Source organism: Lissotriton helveticus, chromosome 11, assembly GCF_964261635.1.
Source record: "Lissotriton helveticus chromosome 11, aLisHel1.1, whole genome shotgun sequence".
NCBI classification, from domain to species: domain Eukaryota; kingdom Metazoa; phylum Chordata; class Amphibia; order Caudata; family Salamandridae; genus Lissotriton; species Lissotriton helveticus.
The window spans coordinates 672,762,356-672,785,186 of record NC_136072.1 but is presented as its reverse complement, the minus strand read 5'-3'; the positions used below and the strand labels follow the sequence as shown (position 1 = coordinate 672,785,186).

Sequence of the window (22,831 nt, the reverse complement as noted above, 5' to 3'; positions counted from 1 at the left end):
CCAGTCAGATTACTGGAGATGATAAGAAAATTTGCAATATGTATGGCTTCAGTGACGATATCTAGTATTCATCAAACGTTAGTATTTTATCTTCAACAGGTGGCTGATTAATTAGAAAGATATGGATTCGTCCCGCCGTCCGGAACCTTTAAGTCGCTTAAGCCAAGGATGGGCTTAGAAATTCAATAAAGATACGAGGGGAAAGAAGGGAAGGGAGAAGGACGTGCAGCCTGCGTAATCCTCCTGATGTGGGGATCTTATTGGCAGTAGCCTCCTTTTTTAGATTATTTCCAGAATGATTGGTGGTACAAGGTTAAGTTACTTCCAGAATGGTTGATGGCGCAAGGTTGAAATAACTCCCTGTCCAATATAGATTAACAGGGCTCTCGATTTCCGGCGGCGGGACACAGCGTTTCTGCAGTCGTGTAGTCGTGTCCCGCCGCCGGAAATCGAGAGCCCTGTTAATCTATATTGGACAGGGAGTTATTTTAACCATGCGCCATCAACCATTCTGGAAGTAACTTAACCTTGTACCACCAATCATTCTGGAAATAATCTAAAAAAGGAGGCTACTGCCAATAAGATCCCCACATCAGGAGGATTACGCAGGCTGCACGTCCTTCTCCCTTCCCTTCTTTCCCCTCGTATCTTTATTGAATTTCTAAGCCCATCCTTGGCTTAAGCGACTTAAAGGTTCCGGACGGCGGGACGAATCCATATCTTTCTAATTAATCAGCCACCTGTTGAAGATAAAATACTAACGTTTGATGAATACTAGATATCGTCACTGAAGCCATACATATTGCAAATTTTCTTATCATCTCCAGTAATCTGACTGGTTTGAATCGCTTACTACAGAAATCAAGAAAAGCAAAGTATATCCTATACATCAATATAACCAACTTCTCTTATATTTTCGTGGTTGCTCCAGAAGAAGGCACTGGTCGCCGAAACGCGCGTAGAGAATTATTTTGCCACCTTCTTTTAATTTCATAGGCATTCGAATATGTAATATGTAATTTGTGTATTATGTTTATCTTTCTTTGTGGAAACTATATTTTTTATTGTGCATTTTAATTTTAAAATATTGTACAGTGTCAATTTTTTAATTTTCAAAAAATTGTCGAAACCAAGAAGTATTGTTGTAGCCTAGTTTCCTTATAAAAATTAACATTGATTTATTTCGTTATGGTTGCCTAGATTGCTACATATCAATTGCAAGCTACGATTTTGTCCAGGTTGGACTACGCGAGTTCCCTTCTGCTGGGAGCTAATCAGGCCGAACTTTCCAGACTTCAACACGTTCAAAACGCTGCCGCCAGGACTCTGGTAGGCTTGCCGAGATTCTGCTCGGCCAAAAAAATCATCAATAAACTTCATTGGCTCCCTGTTGCTCAGAGGATTAAGTTTAAGTCTCTTTGCCTTTCGTTTAAAATTCTGAAGCACTCCTCACCTCAGATCTTGGAGCATTTTATCTTGCCGTATGTACCTTCACGGTCTTTAAGATCTTCAGGACTCCATCTGGTCACAGTCCCACGCTTCAAGAGGGCTAGGACCGGTGGCCGCTCTTTTAGAGTGCTTGCTGCCAGGCTATGGAACTCTCTTCCTGTCCATATCCGCGCTATTGACGAACTTCTGGTCTTTAGGAAGGCTGTCAAAACCTTCCTTTTTCCACAGGATTCCTAGAGTTGTTATGGTTGTATCTTTGGTACTGCTTGTGTCCGGCTTTTGTCCATTATGGCGCCAGGACGCCCCTTTGCTGGGGCAGCTGCTCGCTCCATAAATCCGGCTAACATAACATAACATAACATATACATCTGCAGTTTATCACCTCTTACCATGGTTTAATGCAAATAACATTTTAATTAAGTCACTTAGGTGAATGGATCAACTGATGGTAACTAGACCATGAATAAACAAGACCAGCTTGTTGTTTCAAAATCTAATTTATTAATTTTATTCTTCAAAGAAAAGGCATCTTTTTTTAATAAATCATTATTTTATTAGCAAATAAGCAGCATTTAATGAGGAATGATCAATTAGGCTGACATTTCAAAGCATTTCAGTAAACATGTATTAAGGCAATATAACAGTTTTCAATCCCTCAAGCTATTTCCCTAACTAAACTTAGCTCCATCTGTAAGGGAAACGAGCAGCCCCCTCCTGTCAAAGGGGTCAAGTTTTATACCTTCTCTGACTAGCTAATCTCCGCTAAAAGTATTCTTTTTCCTGCCATCCAAAGTTCTAATTGGCTGACAGATGTCAGTCCATGTGAGATCATCACCTCCTTTTCAATCCAAAATTGAGCTTTCTAAAACACCATTGTCCTCTCAGTCATGCGACTCTAGCTTCCTCGGAAATGCAACAATTTATTGAATATCAGTTCGCTGCTTCCTTAACTTGGCAGATTTGCCTCATCCCGTCCTTGATTTTGTCATTCTCAGAGCACATCCTGCACAAAAGTCATTCATCAGTATTTCTTTAGCAACTGTCGACGTGACAAATGTTTCCAACTCGGTATACGTGCAGGCTCCTCTCTGGACAGGATTCTAAGCACCATCTTAAAACGCTAGGCCTTAGGCCCCTCTCCCGGTAACTAGTATTCAAACAAACACAAGACATTAATTAATTAAAGAATTAACACTTATTCTGTTACCCACCCCCTTTGCTAAATTGAACCCATTAATTTATGTTACCTAGCTTAAGCACAAGCCACAGAATTCTCCACGAACTTAGGCCACATAAAAGACGAAAGACATAACATAAGCACAGAAATATGCACATGCCATTAATAAAACAGCCGCATTTAATACTGACAAAGACAATAGACATAGTTAATTTATTATTTTTCACAAACCTGCAGTTTGCAACATAAAGCACATGAGTTAGTCCCTTGTGTCATGTATGCACTTTTAAACTAAGTTGATTAGTACATTTCACTACAAACTCCGATTAATACGGTTATTTTATGGAAGTTTAACTTTGCGAGTCAGAACAAAATATTATTCTGAACCTCGCTCCATCAACTCCCTCATCTGGTGATTTGAAAATCACCAAACTACACCCCAAATTTTTAGCAAAATTTTAAACTTGAAACATGTTTTGATTTACACTGTATTAGTATTTCCAAAAACTTGTTTCTGCTGTCTGCTTGTAACTCTCATATTGTGACCTACGAAATACTTCTAATTCAATCTCCTTCTCCTGTTCTTTTCTGAGCTTGTAAATCCTCTTCTTTTCCCTTAGGTATTACTTTCTCTTGTGTAGCATGCAACTAATTTTCAACAAAAGTATCACAAAAACTATAACTAATAAAGGAGTCAGTATTTTGCCTAAGATTGAACTACCTATCTCTTGAAACCAGGTTTTGATTGCTGCAATTCTTTTGCTCAAACGTTCTGAAAAGTCTTCATTTTCTAATGGAACAACTTCTGAATGAAGCTCTGTAATGTTTCTAATGTACATCTCAATATTCTTGCTCTTGTCAGGAATATATGTGCAGCAATGCTGGACATGTATTATTCCACAAACTCCTCCCTCTTTTGCTAGCAGAATGTCAAGTGCAAGACGATTCTGCATAACCATGGTTCTCATGGCAATGATTTCAGTATCCACTAACTGGAAACCACCAGCAGTGTCAGTGGACAATCTGTCAACAATTGTGGACAATTTTCTGATTTTAACTGCATTCAGGGTTATACCCCCAAAAGGAATTACTGCACCAAAAATATCTCCCAAAATTTCTGAAAAACTTTCTCTTCTGAATCTACTCAGATGATTGCTAATTTCAAATGAACCTTTTTCATTTCTATCTACATGAAAAAAATTTGGGAAGACTAAACCAACATAACAAGTCCCATACCAGTGGTCAGGGAGATTGTAGTAAGCCTTGTCCCCACATACAAAATAAATTCCAGGAAAAATTGGATCTTTGCCACCTTTGAATCCCCATCCACCCAAGATTTGATAAGTATCCTCACACTGACTTGCACCCACAAAGTAATTATCAAAAAGCGTGTTGTCTCTTCTAATGCAAAGCTTTCCGCTAACTGGTTTATCTATGTGAATAGCAACATTTTCTGATGATCTACCATTAAGCTTTTCATCCTCAATTTGCCAAAACTTAGATTTTGTTTGTTTCAGCATTTCATTTCTTTTATAAATTGCTCTTCTCTCTTCAACTAAGTTCAAGAAAGACTTCTCCTCAGTTCTCAATTTGCAAGTTAAATTGTTTCTAAAAGCATATTTGTATGTTAGTTCATTTGTTACAATAAAAAATTCCCTCATCAGTTCAGCTTGTTTATGCTTATTCAAGTTTTTATCAACCTTTAAATTTGCAAAAATATCGTCGTGATTAGAATAATAGTACTCTAAACGACCTGTTTGATAAAACAAACTAGCTATTACGCTGCATGTGATGCCATAAGTAAGGGGAAGCATGTTATAGGTCACCCCCTCAGAAACAGAGGCTGGTAATTTCACACAAATATAACAGTCTTTAACATCCATGACTCTAACATATTCAGAAAGAAGTCTTGAAAAGGTATTACTAGAAAAGTCACCAACAGATCTATCTTGGTGAATCTCTGGCTCATGATCAATAACTCTGTTAATTTTGTCTGCTGAATCATGATTATCTTGTTTAGCCATAGCTTTGCTTGACATGTTAGCTTTGTACATTTCCTTGTCAAGTCTAAAAGGGAAAATGACAGCTAAAATTAACCAGACCAAGATTATTAAAACCACACAAATTAAAGACATTTTACAACATCTCCTAAAAATTGAACATCTCGAGTTGTTGTTAGTATAAGGCATCCTTACTCTATAACAAGAGCCTTACAAGAAAAATCAAAAATCAAAATCAAAAATGTAAAAATCACTAAATATATACCCCCCTGTTTTAATTTTTTTTTTTTAAAGAAAACCCTACTTTCTAACAGCTTTTCTTCGACCTTGCGTCTTACATCAATGTATTTTTCAGCTAACACAATTTCTTCGACCTTTTGTCACCTAACACAATTTCTTCAGCCTTATGCCAAAACAAATCCTCAAAATTTTACAGAAACCATTTTAATCATTACCACTTGTGTTATCTAAATCTTCTTGACTACTACTATTCACCTATACCACAGGTGGGATGATTATATATGTCCACTCAGGGGACTTGTATTTCTGGTTAGGTTTTACAACTCTTTTTGCTCTACTACTAATCACTTCTATTTTCTTTCCTGCTTGAATTTTCTTATCAGAGTCACTTTTCTGACTAGAGACTTCATTCACCTGCTCTTTTGATCTATTCACAAATTTTCTTTACTCTGCAGTTTCACTCTGTTAGGAACATCATCCTTATAGCTGGTACTCGGAACTTCGTCTTCTTCTTCTTCCGCAATAATTTCCAACTTCCCAGTTTCAAGACTTCCGTTCCTGCCTTCAGAGTTTCCAATCTGCTTTTCAATACTCTCCTGATTTTTAATTTCCACTTGATCAGACTCTTCTGCTTCTTTTTCTAGCAGATTTTCATCATCTTCTGAGTCTAATATCACAATTTCTTCAGTATCTTCATTCAATACCTTATTTGCAATTGAATTTTCCAGATGTTGACCTTCTTGTCGATCTTCAGGATCTGGATTTCTTTCAGGTTCTTCTTCAGAATCTGAATCAGTTATAGTGTCACCTTCGTCAGGATTTTCAGGTGTTGGCACACGAATGGTGTGACTTGCGTGAATCCACCTCTTCAATCCTTTGCACTTTACTGCATTAGTTGTAACAAGAATCACCTGTCTTGCTTTTTGCCACCTGGGTACTAGACAATTTCTTCTCCGATGTATTTTTGTCCTCACCCAGTCTCTTGGTAACAGATCATGAGCTTTTTCCTTGTCTCTTGTAATTACTTCAGTTCCCACCTGATGGAACACAGAAGTCACGACGTCAGAAAGGTTCCTACAGTATTCCAAAATGACGCTATCATTTATAGTTATTAATTTTCCAACTGGTACAAATGCTTGTCTCATGACTCTACCCATGACAATATCATGAGGGCTTAGACCTGTCTTTTTATCAGGAGTACTTCTCAAAGACATCAAAACAAGTGGAAGTGCATCTGTCCACTTAACTCCTGTAGCTAGACTCATTTTGGCTATTCTATTCTTGATTGTACCATTTATTTGCTCAACAACACGTGATGCTTCTGGTCTGTAGGCACAGTGCAGCTTCTGTTTTATATTTAATGCTTCACAAATCATTTGTAATAGTCTATTTTCAAAATGTGTTCCACGATCAGTTTCAACAGTCACTGGAAAACCGTACCTTGGTATGATCTCCCTTAAAAGCAATTTTGCAACAGTAACTGAATGATTGTGACGTGTTGGGAACGCTTCCACCCAACTTGAAAACAAACAGACTATCACAAGAACGTACCGCAACCTGTTGTGGGGTGGCATGTCAATGAAATCCATTTGCAACCTGGTAAAAGGACCACCCTCCCGTCCTATTGTTCCCATGCTCACAACTGTTTTTCTGTTTGGGTTCATTTGTTGACAGATTAAGCATCTCTGACAAAAAGATTCTGCTATTATTCTGAACTTTGGATTGTACCAAGTCTGCCTAAATAATCTTATCATAGAATCTCTTCCAATATGACCAGGACCATGATGCATTCGAGCCATGTCAGCAATCATGCTATTTGGCAAAACTGGTCTGTCATCTTTGTAAACCCAAATCTCATCTTCCTCTCGCTGCTGCAACCTGCTTTTAACCATGAGTCTTTTTCCTCATCATCTGCCTCATCTTGTAAATCTTTCACTCCTTGCCATGTCCCAACTACAGATGTTAGCATAAGTGAATTCAAAACATGTTCATTGTCTTTTTCCAGATTGATTGAAAAATTATTCATTGCACAATGTTTTGCGATCTCATCTGCATAGGCATTACCTTTAGTTATATAATCATTGCCTTTTTTATGTGCTGTACATTTCACAACAGCAATTTTCTTTGGTAGCTGAATGCCATCGATCAATCTCTTGATCAATTTCGCATTTCTTATTGGTGATCCCGCAGATGTTAAATAACCTCTTTGAGACCAGAGCTGGCCATAGTCATGGACTACGCCATACCCATACTGACTATCAGTCACTATGGTAATTCTCAAATCTTTTGCTCTTTCACATGCTCGAATCAAAGCAATCAATTCTGCTACTTGAGCTGAACGAATTCCTTCGAGACAGGAAGCCTCAACTACATCTGCAACTGTACAGACAGAGTATGCTGCTCTCAGAACACCTTCATCTGTTCTCAAGCATGAACGATCAACAAAATTAACAAAATCAGATTCGGCTAAGGGGACATCTTTAATGTCCTGTCTTGGTTTTGTACAATATTGTAAAACATCCAGACATTCGTGGTCAATATCATTCTCGTTTCTGATTTCTGTTACTGTACCATCAGGCAACAATGTGGAAGGATTTAAATTCACACACCTTGCTATAGAGACGTTATCTGATCCCAGAATAGTTTTTTCATATTTCGTTAATCTGTTACTTGTCAGATGCTGTGTTTTGCTTCTGGTAAGGAGAATTTCAACAGAATGGGGTACATAAACTTTTACAGGAAACCCCATTATGATTCCTTCACTCTGTTCAAGGCTTGCACTTGTTGCAGCCACTGCTTTTAAGCAGCCAGGTAATGCTTTTGCAACAGGATCAAGAACTGCTGAGAAATATGCAATTGGCTTTCTCAGTTTTCCGTGTCTCTGGATTAGAACTGATAATGCACAACCTTCCCTTTCACTGCAACACAGCTCAAATCCTTTCTCATAGTCTGGCATACCCAGAGCTGGAGCTTCACACAGACTTCTTTTTAGCTTTTCAAAAGCTTCTAATTCAGTTTCTGTTAGCGTAATCGGATCTTTTATGTCTGCTTTTGTCAATCTCTGTAGTGGTTTTGCAATTACTAAAAATCCACTAATCCATTGGCGACAATAACCAACCATTCCTAGAAACATTCCGACCTGTCTCTGTGTCTTTGGAGGTTGCATTCCCTGAATCATTTTAATTCTCTCAATTGTCACTTGTCTGATTCCCTTTGCGATTCTATGACCAAGGTATTTCACTTCTTGTTTGCAAAACTGTAATTTTGCAGGGGACACTTTATGTCCCTCATCTGCCAGATGATTCAAAAGAGTAATAGTATCTGTCACACAATTATCTCGTGTTTTTGCTGCTACTAGCAGATCATCAATGTATTGGACCAATGTTAACTTTCCAGGTAAATCTAGATTTTCCAAGGATTTCTTTAGCAACTGATTGAAAATAGATGGACTCTCTGTATACCCTTGAGGGATACGACACCATGCTAGGATGCGATCCTGGAACCTGAACGCAAACATTTGCTGGCTATCTGGATGCAATGGAACAGTAAAGAACGCATTTCAGAGATCTATGACTGTGTACCATTCTGCATCATGCGGAATCTGATAAAGAATTACCGCAGGATTTGGAACAACTGGGCAACATGGAACAACTATCTGATTAACCTTTCCCAGGTCTTGAACAATCCTGAAAGTTCCATTTGGCTTTTTAATCCCCATAATTGGTGAATTACATGGACTGCTTTCAATTTCTTTTAGAACACCCTGTTTTATGAATTTGTCAATTACAGGTATGACACCTTCAATAGTTTCTGCCTTCATTGTATACTGAGGAATGTTTGGAAAATCTACTCCTTGTTTCACCGTAATTTTAACTGGGTCAACATTTTTCATTAAACCCATTTCACTTCCTGTCAAATCACAAATTTTAGCATTAACTGTCTCTTTTAATTCTTCTGGAAGATTATCTTTATCAAATGCAGGAAATAATGTACTTTCCTCTGCTTCAACCATTAACATTGTTAATTTGTAAAGCCCATCTTCTTCTAGAGTTTGGAGCTCTATACCCTCCGGTGAGCAATATATTTTGCAGTTCATCTTGCACAATATATCCCTCCCTAACAGATTTACAGGACTGCTGTTACAAACTACAAATCTATGTTTGTCTTTAAATTTACCAATTTCAATTTTGACAGGATCTGTTAAGTCTGTTTTAATTTGTTGATTAGCTACGCCAACTACTTGGATGGTGTCCCCAGAGAGAGGCAGGTTTTCTATTTCCACTGATCTAACAGTAGAACGGTAGCACCTGTGTCCACAAGAAAAGTGATTTCTTCATCATTCACTTTACCATTAATAAATGGACCCAATTGGTCTAACTAAAGAGTGGTTTCAAGCACACACTCTTCCTCCTCTCTCAGGCACAGTCATAAGTAATCCTCAGAATCACTCCCTCCATTTTCATTCAACAAGTATTGTTGAGAAACATTTTGCACATTCTCTCTTTGCGATCTGTTTACCTGTTCACCTCCACAGAATCCCGTCTCTGAATTGTATCTCTGCACATTCACACAATTTGGAAGTAGTGGTTGTGGAATCTGACTCTGGTGATTCACTACCTGTCGTTGTAGCTGTTGTTGTAGCTGTTGCTGCAGATTTATCTCATTCTGCATCTGTGGATGTAATGATGCATTTTTAAAATTTCTGGGCAGATTTTTACATTTGCGCTTCCAGTGTTCAATTTCGCCGCAATTAAAACATGGGAGTTTTTGCTTAAGTTCTTCAATATTCACATTAAATTTTGGTTTATTATAATTACCTTTAAATTTACCTTGATTCTGATTAACATTTTTATTTTCCGAACTTGCAATTTGTTGTTCAGCTACTTTTACTTGTGCCCACGTGGCTTTTTCTTTTAGCTTTTTCTGCTTGGCATCTATCTCGTCACTACAATATTTTGCCTTTCTCAAAATGTCATCAACTGAAAGTGATTGCCAACCAACTATTCCGTTTCTAAACATATCACCAATTTCAGGTCTTAAACCATAAACAAACCTGTGTATGAAGTGGCTCATGTCCTTTTCACTTAATTTTTCATAGCTACTGTACTGTTTAAAAACCAAAAGTAATCTTTCATAAAATGAATGTACTGATTCTTTCGGCTCCTGATTTGTTCTATCTATTTTAACCCAATCAACTTATTTCGGGGGAATCTTGTTTTTCAACCAATAAATTACTTTATCATACAAATCCATAACTTCTGATGAGGGTGCACCTGTTATACTATCTCGCGCAGGTTTACTTTTGGCCAATTTACAGAAACTTTACATTCTGTCCAAAGATCTGACGGAACGACAATATCAAAGAATCCATCAAGATCAATCCACAGAACTTTTGAAACCTTGATAAATCTATCCACCTGACGATACCATTCCACAGGCTTTTCTCTCAGCCAAGGAAAATCATTGGTGAACAATAAAATGTCCTGTCTTGTCCAAGGGACATGCACATACCCACCTCCTGCTATTTCTCTCATCGGGAACTGATTTGCCACTTCACCTCTTTCTCTCCTTTCTTCCTCTCTTTTCTTTGTCCATTTTACTCTCCATTTACTTAAATCTCCTAATCTTTTTAAATACACGATTAAATCTTTTATATGCAATATTCTTCCATTAGAATTCATGTTTTCAATATCCTTCTCGGTAAATTCTATTCTGTAATGCTTACCCAAATTCTTCTGTCTGCTCAAATCAACTTCTAGTTCAATGGCTAATTCTTCCAACTGTTTATACTTATTTTTGGTTTTCCATTGTATGCTTTTACAAATAAACAACAATTCTTCATCTTGATAATGCTTTAAATTGTCAGGTCCAATTGTGCCAATAATTAATTCCTCCAAATCTGCTTTCAATTTTGCAACATCAAGTAATTTAGCTTCTGGAGTCTTTGGGGTATGCGGTGTAAGCGTTAAATCTATTTTATTTATACTCTTTTCTGGAGTATCAGTGTCAGATTCTGCACCAGTTGGTGTTCTACCTATTGGACTTTTAATTAAAAGTTAATTCAGGCATCCTTGTTCTTTCTTGGTGAATTTCTGACAAATCTGAATAAAATATTTCAGCTACTTTCTGAATTTCTGCATTTAATGGAATAGTCAAAGCTGAATGTCTAACTTCTCTTTGATCAAATACTGGTTGAACAGGACCAATCGTTACTGGTACTGTTACTGCTTCCATGGTTTTAGTTAACTGCTGTATTAATTCTTCTTTTGTTCGAAAATATTCTGAAGTATTTGGCATATCCCCAGAACCTTCCGTTCTCATTACACTTATTAGGGTTTCATTTCTGCGAACTGGAGTTTCAACATAATTTCTGTTTTCACCAGATATGCTAGAATTAGTTCTGGTTTCTACTCTTTCAGGAGTATTTGCATTATTCGGGTATAATCTAGGTGATGCTTCATTAATAATTTCTCTTGGAGGTGCACTCGGAGTAGTTCCTGAAGGAACCATAAGGGAAGACCAAGTACAAGCTGGTTTATAAGGAGTCTGCTTCCGATTTGTAATATAAATTTCTTCAAAAATTGGATCTTCTAAATCACTTTCTTCAACATTATTATTTTTCTTTTGAATATTCTTTTGACCTTGTACTTCAGTAACCATCTCTCTTACCGGGTATAAACCATCACACATGTCTGCTCGTCTCCAACGACGCATTCTATCTTCATGAGTTTCCCTATCAATATCTAACTTTGGACCTCTTGTTATACCACTATTTTCTCGTTGAAGTTCAAACATCTCATCCTCCCATTCAACTAAAGCTTCAAATTGAGTAGGTCTAGGCTTTGGCACAAGAGCCATCATTTTTTCTCTCAAGTTTTTCAAAACCCTCATAATAAATGATCCATTTTCCTGCCATGCTAATACACCATCATCTTTGGTATAATCCATCCAATTTTCAAACCAAAGACAAGTATGATAACCATATTCACCTTCCATATACGCTGCAGGTGTTTTATACTTATGAAGTAATTTTCCACCTCGCGTTTCAATTTTCTTATCAGGTTTAAATATATTTTTCAATTTCTGAAACCATGAAAGATTCTTTTCCTCTTTCTTGTAGTAATAACTCATGTTTTTAATCAAATCCACTTATTTCTAAATGATCGTAAGTATTTCCTTGTTGTTCCGTAAACCCAACCAATCCGTGCGCGAAACTCACCAACAAGCCAATCAGGTTAAGCTACGTCACCACCTTGCTCAACCAATAGAAACACTGCTTTCAGGTTAAGCCAATCAGCTATCAGCTCGCTGTAGTCACGTGAACCAATCAGCGCACTTGCTGTGACGTATGTTAGCCAATCACAGCGCGGACCCTTGTGACGTACACTGCCGCTGCAGCTTCTCGTCTCTCACTCCTAGAGCTCACCCCTCCTTCACAAAATATTTTCAGAGCGCCATTTTAAACAAAACTTTTCAATAAATTTCAATTAGTAACTCCAGAAAAACAAATCATTTGTCTGTTTCACTAAAATAAAGTGATAGCTTTTACAATCATACAAGTATTTTTTGCGCGGAATAGACGACACTATTTTCACAGAATATTCATTCGTTGATAAAGTAAGACTACTCTACCCTTCTTGCAGGTAATAACAAACTCGATTCTCTCTGAATGCACTTAAAGTGACAATTCAAAGTTTAACTCGAACGTAATTATAAAATCATTTTCGCACATTCAAACAAAGGAAACCCTAAACAAGCAAACATAAATCTTGGTAGGACTATAACCAACCATAGAAATCTACACTCGCCAGTAAGAATAGATGTCACTACCTTACCCTTCACTCAAGCTTGGATAAATTCTACTACTCTTTTCACAGTGAGTTTTAAAACAGGCTCCAAGTCCCTATGCTCGAAAGCTACAATTTCATAGACAATCCTCACTATGCATTTTTCCTAGCACACCTAGAGTCCCTAAACTTGTGCTGTAAGTCCACAACACTAGTGATATATGTCAATACCACTATTTTGAAACAGAACAAATGCACTGTGTAACTTCACTTGTCACACTACTCTTATGCCGGCTCAACTAGGAATTTTCACACTGCTGGAAAAAACCTTTCGACTACATATAACAACTTAACAAACTCAACATATGTTAAAACATCGATCCTATGTAATTACCATGTAGCATGTCCATTACCATAGTAACCGTAACTCTGCTACCAAGAAATTGATGCAGCGCCCCTATAGAAAAAACTGTCTCAACAACGCTACCCAACACCATAATACTTACCATTAATCATAAATCACTCGTAAGGCCCATAAACTAACGAGACAATTTTTGGGCAACCGAATGATGTGTCCTAATTAAACAGAACTTATTCACAAACTATTTACACATTTATATACATCTGCACTTTATCATCTCTTACCATGGTTTAATGCAAATAACATTTTAATTAAGTCACTTAGGTAAATGGATCAACTGATGGTAACTAGACCATGAATAAACAAGACCAGCTTGTCGTTTCAAAATCTAATTTATTAATTTTATTCTTCAAAGAAAAAGCATCTTATTTAATAAATCATTTTTTTATTAGCAAATAAGCAGCATTTAATGAGGAATGATCAATTAGGCTGACATTTCAAAGCATTTCAGTACACATGTATTAAGGCAATATAACAGTTTTCAATTCCTCAAGCTATTTCCCTAACTAAACTTAGCTCCATCTGTAAGGGAAAATAGTTTATGCCTATTATTCTTACGATGTATACAAACAGAGCCACCCAATAATCCCGTGAGGACTGGGTATAATCAATAACACATACACAATTATCCTCAGAGGAATCGTTTTCACCAATTTCAGCAATTCATATTGTCACTAAAAGTGATCAATCATTTAACTGGAAGCAAGGTACATACAGTTTGTCATACTGTTTTATTATTTTCAAAAGAGTCAAAAAATGAATTTATCAAACATGGCAACAGAATACTACTATAAATAATTGATTTCCAGTAGTATTTTTTAACACCTTCTGCACATTACATGGAAAAAATGAAATACCATGTACCATCAAATATAGCACAGTCATATGATTTTATCTAACATCAATGATATTAGAAACGGCAGAACGGCGTCATGCGTCGACGTTTCGGTCCTCCTTGGTTAATAAATCCATAGGACCATCCTCAGGACCCGTTGCACATAATATATCTACAGATAAATATATACATAAAAATATATTTATACATTTATACAACAACCTAGCATTCCAAAGATCGTCTAATCACCACAAAGGAAAACACATGAATCCATCAAAGTGAACCAACAAAACAATTAAAACCATTAAAAACCCACCACCAAGGGTGTCTTATATATACAATATATAGAGTAAATCAAGGTCTTACCACTAACCACCAGCCGGTGGATGTGACGCCTCAGAGGCAGAAATCTTTTTAAATCTAAAAGACAAACCAAACAAACCATCTACCTATTCTACATAGCCATTCTCCATTGCCACAAGGGTCAGTGACCAAAAACAGTAGTCCTCATACTTACAGATCTATCAACTCACTCCTGTTTAACAACTGGGAGGCTCCCTGAAATACAAAGTCATTCAAGAGTTCTGTGAATTCACCCCCGACTTTATCAGCTATTCACCATAACGTGAGCGAAGTCATAGCAATACTTACAATGCCAACTCTTCGATATATTCTTTAATTATCTGAAACCCAAACAGACTCATTACCATCTGCATTCTACAATGGACAAAGTAATTACTTGTCCGATTCAAATACTCACTTTTCTTCTTGCGCGCACACGTCTCTCTTCCTCATGCCTTCACGGTCAGGGAGTGCCGAGCCCGGCACTTCCGGGTGTGTTAACCTTTCCATTGCACCACGTGACTAGCGTTCTTCAAAAAGGTATAAACCTCGTAATTCCCATGTATCAAGCCTGGTATAACTTATATTACTAAGTAGCCAAAACCTAAAAGTTACTAAAAAATTCTCGAGTGCTGGTAACTTAAACCGAAAAAATTGTGAATGTGGCGGCCATGTTGGAATGGGAACCAAAAAAGTTCTCTATCGTAATGATAGTTATTTAAGCACTTACTAGACGTATGAAGCCGCATACACTCTAAAATTCATGGCCAAGTTTTATCATGCGTCCGGGATCAAACTCGAGGATCTGCTCCCACACTAAAAAACTTTATGCATACAAGTCCTAATCAAGGTCTAATAGCTGCCATATTCAATTAGCTACCTCAAATGTAGTGCTCAAAACCAAAGGCTCTTATTTGGAAAAACGTAATGATTTGAACCATATACTAATAGAGGAGAGGACTATAGTGTCGCTACAGTATGCCATTCAATCATAGAATTGAGCCCCTTCCCCACGGTATCACAAGTCCAGATCCACCTGTTTTCCCTTATAGTGAGGAGACGATTGACATTATGATACCGTCTGGTACATTTGACAACATCAATGACAAACCACAACATTTCATCTGGTCGATGTGACATTTTGATATAATGTTCCACCAATGGGGCTGTTGTTACATTGCATCTGATACGTGATTGGTGCTGCATAACACGTTTCTTCACATTCTGTGTGGTCTTACCTATGTATGACAGAGAACAAGGGCATTGAATGCAATAAACAACATTTTTTGTGTTGCAATTCGAATGATGTAGCATCTTTATTTCCTTCCCATTAAGATTACATCTTTTCAGTTCTTTCGTTGTAGCGCAAGCCCCACAATTACCGCAAGGGTAATGACCAATGATAGGAGCCAAACCCCATTGTGATTGAAGCGTGATCGGTTGTGGTTCTTTATACGCCCTTACCAGATAGTCTCTCAAATTACGTCCCCTTTTAAACGCAAAACGAGGTTGCGTCAACAGTGGTTCAGTTTTTCTTATCAAATGCCAGTTGTTTTTTATGATTGACCTAATCTGGTTCGACTCAGATCCAAACGTCAAAACACAAGTGATCGGCTTGTCGTTCACATCTGTCGTTTCTGATTCAACTTTTTTAGTTATCAAAGCCTCCCGGTCATAGTACCATGCACGCTTCATGGCTTTTTTAACCAATCTGTATGGGTATGTACGCATCACCAACTTTGATTGTAAGACCTTTGCCTCACGAAAATAATCCTCCCTCTTGGTACAGTTACGTCTGAGACGCAGAAACTGTCCAAAAGGGAGGTTATCCCGAAGACTTCGCGGGTGATGGCTTTCATATTTAAGGAGAGTATTCCTTGCTGTGGGCTTCGTGTACAAACGCATCGCCAATACTTTATTGTCATCATATATAGATAAATCTAGAAAATTGATTGAATTTCTACTACTCTCAATGGTGAAATGCAAATTTGTATCTTGCTGATTTAGCCAATCATAAAATTTGATCAAATCAACATCAGTACCCTTCCAGATAAGACAAACATCGTCGATATACCTTAAATAATGTTGTAAGTGTGTACCAAAAGGATTGTTATTGTACACCACCTTATCCTCAAATGCAGCAACATACAGATTTGCTATATCTGGGGCAAAAATAGCCCCCATGGCTACCCCCTTTAGTTGGCCATAGTAGTCACCACCGAATAGAAAATAATTTTCATTCAAGGCAATTTTTGCACATTGGACTTGTATGCATAAAGTTTTTTAGTGTGGGAGCAGATCCTCGAGTTTGATCCCGGACGCATGATAAAACTTGGCCATGAATTTTAGAGTGTATGCGGCTTCATACGTCTAGTAAGTGCTTAAATAACTATCATTACGATAGAGAACTTTTTTGGTTCCCATTCCAACATGGCCGCCACATTCACAATTTTTTCGGTTTAAGTTACCAGCACTCGAGAATTTTTTAGTAACTTTTAGGTTTTGGCTACTTAGTAATATAAGTTATACCAGGCTTGATACATGGGAATTACGAGGTTTATACCTTTTTGAAGAACGCTAGTCACGTGGTGCAATGGAAAGGTTAACACACCCGGAAGTGCCGGGCTCGGCACTCCCTGACCGTGAAGGCATGAGGAAGAGAGACGTGTGCGCGCAAGAAGAAAAGTGAGTATTTGAATCGGACAAGTAATTACTTTGTCCATTGTAGAATGCAGATGGTAATGAGTCTGTTTGGGTTTCAGATAATTAAAGAATATATCGAAGAGTTGGCATTGTAAGTATTGCTATGACTTCGCTCACGTTATGGTGAATAGCTGATAAAGTCGGGGGTGAATTCACAGAACTCTTGAATGACTTTGTATTTCAGGGAGCCTCCCAGTTGTTAAACAGGAGTGAGTTGATAGATCTGTAAGTATGAGGACTACTGTTTTTGGTCACTGACCCTTGTGGCAATGGAGAATGGCTATGTAGAATAGGTAGATGGTTTGTTTGGTTTGTCTTTTAGATTTAAAAAGATTTCTGCCTCTGAGGCGTCACATCCACCGGCTGGTGGTTAGTGGTAAGACCTTGATTTACTCTATATATTGTATATATAAGACACCCTTGGTGGTGGGTTTTTAATGGTTTTAATTGTTTTGTTGGTTCACTTTGATGGATTCATGTGTTTTCCTTTGTGGTGATTAGACGATCTTTGGAATGCTAGGTTGTTGTATAAATGTATAAATATATTTTTATGTATATATTTATCTGGAGATATATTATGTGCAACGGGTCCTGAGGATGGTCCTATGGATTTATTAACCAAGGAGGACCGAAACGTCGACGCATGACGCCGTTCTGCCGTTTCTAATATCATTGATGTTAGATAAAATCATATGACTGTGCTATATTTGATGGTACATGGTATTTCATTTTTTCCATGTAATGTGCAGAAGGTGTTAAAAAATACTACTGGAAATCAATTATTTATAGTAGTATTCTGTTGCCATGTTTGATAAATTCATTTTTTGACTCTTTTGAAAATAATAAAACAGTATGACAAACTGTATGTACCTTGCTTCCAGTTAAATGATTGATCACTTTTAGTGACAATATGAATTGCTGAAATTGGTGAAAACGATTCCTCTGAGGATAATTGTGTATGTATTATTCTTACGTGCGGCAAATGTTCATCAGCACGTCACGCCTTTCTGGAATCGGGAAACGAGCAGCCCCCTCCTGTCAAAGGGGTCAAGTTTTATATCTTCTCTGACTAGCTAATCTCCGCTAAAAGTATTCTCTTTCCTGCCATCCAAAGTTCTAATTGGCTGACAGATGTCAGTCCATGTGAGCTCATCACCTCCTTTTCAATCCAAAATTGAGCTTTCTAAAACACCATAGTCCTCTCAGTCATGCGACTCTAGCTTCCTCGGAAATGCAACAATTTATTGAATATCAGTTCGCTGCTTCCTTAACTTGGCAGATTTGCTTCATCCATCCTTGATTTTGTCATTCTCAGAGCACATCCTGCACAAAAGTCATTCATCAGTATTTCTTTAGCAACTGTCGACGTGACAAATGTTTCCAACTCGGTATACGTGCAGGCTCCTCTCTGGACAGAATTCTAAGCATCATCTTAAAACACTAGGGCTTAGGCCCCTCTCCCGGTAACTAATATTCAAACAAACACAAGACATTAATTAATTAAAGAATTAAACCTTATTCTATTACCCACCCCCTTTGCTAAATTTAACCCATTAATTAATGTTACCTAGCTTAAGCACAAGCCACAGAATTCTCCACGAACTTAGGCCACATAAAAGACGAAAGACTTAACATAAGCACAGAAATATGCACATGCCATTAATAAAACAGCTGCATTTAATACTGAAAAAAGACAATAGACAAAGTTAATTTATTATTTTTCACAAACCTGCAGTTTGCAACATAAAGCACATGAGTTAGTCCCTTGTGTCATGTATGCACTTTTAAACTAAGTTGATTAGTACATTTCACTACAAACTCTGATTAATACGGTTATATTATGGAAGTTTAACTTTGCGAGTCAGAACAAAATATTATTCTGAACCTCGCTCCATCAATGCCAAAGAACAAATCGAGGCCAGTAAAAAAATGAATATTGAAATACTGGTGTGTTTTTAGGTATTCGCTTTAGAGACGATGTGGATGGAAATGTCCTTTTGGAGGCAGTTTGATATTTATGTGGCATTATATGGACCATAAGGAGGATTATCCAGTACTGTTGTTGGGCTCACCTTTTGTGGATTCCACTCCAAGCCAATCTTCTCAAAGCATCTCCAACTTTACAGTCTGCTGCAGCAGCCTTGATTTTCTATCCCTTCAATTTGAAGTTCCCCTTTTGCTTGGGCTTCTCTTTTTCTCATAACCCTATGCTTTGTAATTTACATCAGCTGTTCTCTGTGGCTTTTGTCCCTCATTTCCATTGAATATCCTGTCCTTTGTACAAAAGAAACATGGGTTTGTGCGTTGAAAAGTATGCTTGTCTGAGAGCTAGCAGCTGTGGATGTAAGTGACACTGTGTGATCTCCTGACTTCCCAGTGAGAGTCGGAGGCCTGGGGGATTAGAAAGAGAAGTCAAATGAAGGCAGCATCAAGGGAATATCAAGTGCGAAGTGAGTGACAGCTAAGGCTGCAAAGGCAGACCAGTTATCAGCAAGATGAAAAACAATTCAAACAAACCAGCATCCCTCAGAGTGGTCTGGGACATAGGACACCCACTAAAAGGAACTCTAAGCTCTGGTGAGATTTATATGGGTGACTTCACGGTCCCCATTTTCCCCCTACTTCCTAGCACTGCTACTTAACACAGTTGTGTGAGTTGACGAAAAAGAGATTTATAAGGCCTAAGGAGTTGGGGAGAGCAGTATCAATGCTGAACTAAATATATATATATAAAAACGATAGGATGTCTGTCTGTTTGTCCTTTATGCATTACTACACCATTCATCCGATCACCATGAAACTTTGGGAAGTTGTTGAGTACACTCCCGCAAAGGTTTCTGGCATAATTATTTTTAATATTGGCCCCCCAGGGCCCTCATAATCTTTCGAATACTGAACTCCCTCAAGCATGTCCTAGACACCCATCTCCCCTTAAATTTTAAAGACATGGACGATGTGGAAGTTGCATCCACTAAAATCAATATCTGGCTCACTGAGGCTATTGATACTTGTCTTCCCCTGTCTTACAAAAAATTGAAAGCTCACAAATCTCTAGCACCTTGGTTCAATGAATCACTAAAAGCTGATAAGTCCAAATGTAAATGTTTAGAACGTACCTGGAGAAAGGACTACTCCATTGAATCAGGGGTTGTCTACAAAAAAGAATTGAAGCTATACCACAAGGCTTGCGCCATGACTAGGGCCAGCTATGTCGCTAGGACTATTGCAGAGGCTACAAATAAATCCAAAATACTTTTTGGTCTAGTTAAAGATCTAGCGGGCTCCCAGACCATAGCCATACCACTTCCCTTGAGTAGCAAAAAATGCGAAGAACTTGCACAGTTTTTCACAAGGAAAATAGAAACTATCTATCAGGATATATCCAAACAGAACTATAATAGTCCCCAGCTGACTCAGGCCACCAGCCCGAATAGCATAAGTCACCCTACTGCCTCCCATCCACCCCCTACTTATGATTCCTTAAACTCCTGGCCAGACATCAACCCAGTAGTCCTTACTGAGATTCTAGGTAAATTGAAATCAGGCTCACCAGCGGACCCACTTGCTGTCTCGATACTCAAACTACTTGACACTCCGCAGTTCTCCCTGATTTGTAAAACCCTTAATCTCTCTTTAAAAAATGCAATGGTCCCAGCAAGCTGGAAACATGCCATGGTGACACCTCTTCTGAAAAAGCCCACTGCTGACCCTAAAGTTCTTTCTAATTTCCGCCCTATCTCTCTGCTGCCGGCCTTCTCCAAAATCTTGGAGATGCACATCCACTTCCATCTTGCCCAGTTCATCAAGGCCAATGACATACTTCACCCTTCTCAATCGGGTTTCCGCCCTGGGTTCTCCACTGAAACAACTCTACTGGGCATCACAGAAAACCTTTGGCATCTTTTGGACAGAGGAGACACAGCTGCGCTGATTCTGCTTGATCTCAGCGCAGCTTTTGATACCATTTCTCACACCATACTCATAAAATCCCTTACCTCGATGGGCATCGGCGGCCAGGCTCTGGGCTGGCTGAACTCCTTTCTTACTCACCGTACTTTCCAAATTTTCTCAAACACTGCTACCTCTAATATCCATGCGTCCCCTTATGGAGTACCCCAGGGTTCGATACTCATCCCTCTTCTATTCAACTTAGATGTAACACCTCTGGCCCACATTGCGGAACAAGAAGGTCTTAGTCTGTTCACATATGCCGATGACTCTCAGATCGCCTTTTCCCTATCTCATTCGGACCAAGTCTCCACCTCCCTCCTCCAGTCAGGCCTAAAGAAAATATCAAACTGGATGAACGAAAATCTGCTCAAACTGAATGGAGGGAAAACCTAAGTTCTAGTTCTCGGTCATAAGCAAGACCTTTGGAGTTCTAAGCATTGGCCATCAGAGATGGGTGCCCTCCCTCTCCCATCTGACCATGTGCGTAACCTGGGGGTTACCATAGACAATGGTCTAACTATGCAGTATCAAGTAAATAAGTTGGCAGCCATCTGCTTTACCATTCTGCATTGGCTAAAGAAAATTATTTGGATGCTGTCGCACGATACCCAGAAGTCTGTGGTCAATGCCCTGATAACCTCTTGGTTGGACTATGGCAATGTCCTTTACCTAGGGGCAACTAAGGCAGTAACAAGACGCCTGCAGCTTGTTCAAAATGCCGCTGCAAGACTGCTATGTAAAAGTCACAGAACTGATCACATTACGGGGCACCTCCGTGATTTACACTGGCTTAGAGTGGCGAGTCGGGTCAAATTTAAAACCCTGAGTTACATGCATAAAATAAAGTGGGGTACTGCACCCGCTACCTGAAATCCCTTGTCCACACCTACACTCCTGCACGCTGCCGCCGATCTTCATCTCATGGCCTTTTCAGCATGCCCAAATACAGACTCGCTAGAATGGGTGGTAGGTCCTTTTCTTTTTTAGGCCCTAAACTTTGGAATTCTCTCCCCCTAAACAGCCGTACTGAGACCAGCTATGTCCGTTTTCGCAGAGCTATCAAGACCTGGCTGTTCATCCAATAATTCTCCAGTACGTAGGAATCCTTTCGGTCCAATAACTCACTGTTTTTTTTAGCACCGGGAAACCCATTGGGTAGCGTTCACGCTCTATAAGCTCAATAAATAAATAAAAAAATAAGATGTACGCACCAGGCGGAAAAAAAATCGTGTATCCAGAAGCACTCGAATAAATAAATAGAATTAAAACACCATTCATCCGATCACCTGGAAACTTTGGGAATTTGTTGAGTACACTTCCGCAAAGGTTTGTGGCATATTTTGTTTTTTAATATCGGCCTTCCAGGGCCCTCATAATCTTTAGAATACTGATGTACGCACAAGACGGAAAAACAAAAAATCGCCATGAAACTTTGGGAAGTTGTTGAGTACACTCCGCGAAGGTTTCTGGCATAAATGTTTTTTAAATATCGACCCCCCCAGGGCCCTCATAATCTTTCGAATACTGATGTACGCACCAGACGGAAAAAGAAATTGTGTATCCACAAGCACTCAAATAAATAAATAGAATTAAAACACCATTCATCCGATCGCCATGAAACTTTGGGAAGTTGTTGGGTACACTCCCGCAATGGTTTCTGGCATAACATTTTTTAAATATTGGCCACCCAGGGCCCTCATAATCTTTCGAATACTGATGTATGCACAAGACGAAAAAACTAAAAATTGTGCATCCACAAGCACTCGAATAAATAAATAGAATTAAAACACCATTCATCCGATCGCCTGGAAACTTTGGGAAGTTGTTAAGTACACTCCTGCGAAGGTTTCTGGCATGAATTGTTTTTAAAATATTGGCCACCCAGGGCCCTCATAATCTTTCGAATACTGATGTACGCACCAAATG

At 38.5% G+C, this 22,831-nt stretch overlaps 1 protein-coding gene across 6 annotated transcripts in view; it reads left to right on the top strand.

The window, feature by feature from the left end:
- LOC144791764 (disintegrin and metalloproteinase domain-containing protein 28-like) overlaps positions 1-22,831 on the top strand; it is a 3,516,669-nt gene that overhangs the window by 2,631,250 nt on the left and 862,588 nt on the right. The gene's annotated exons all lie outside the window — the stretch shown is intronic.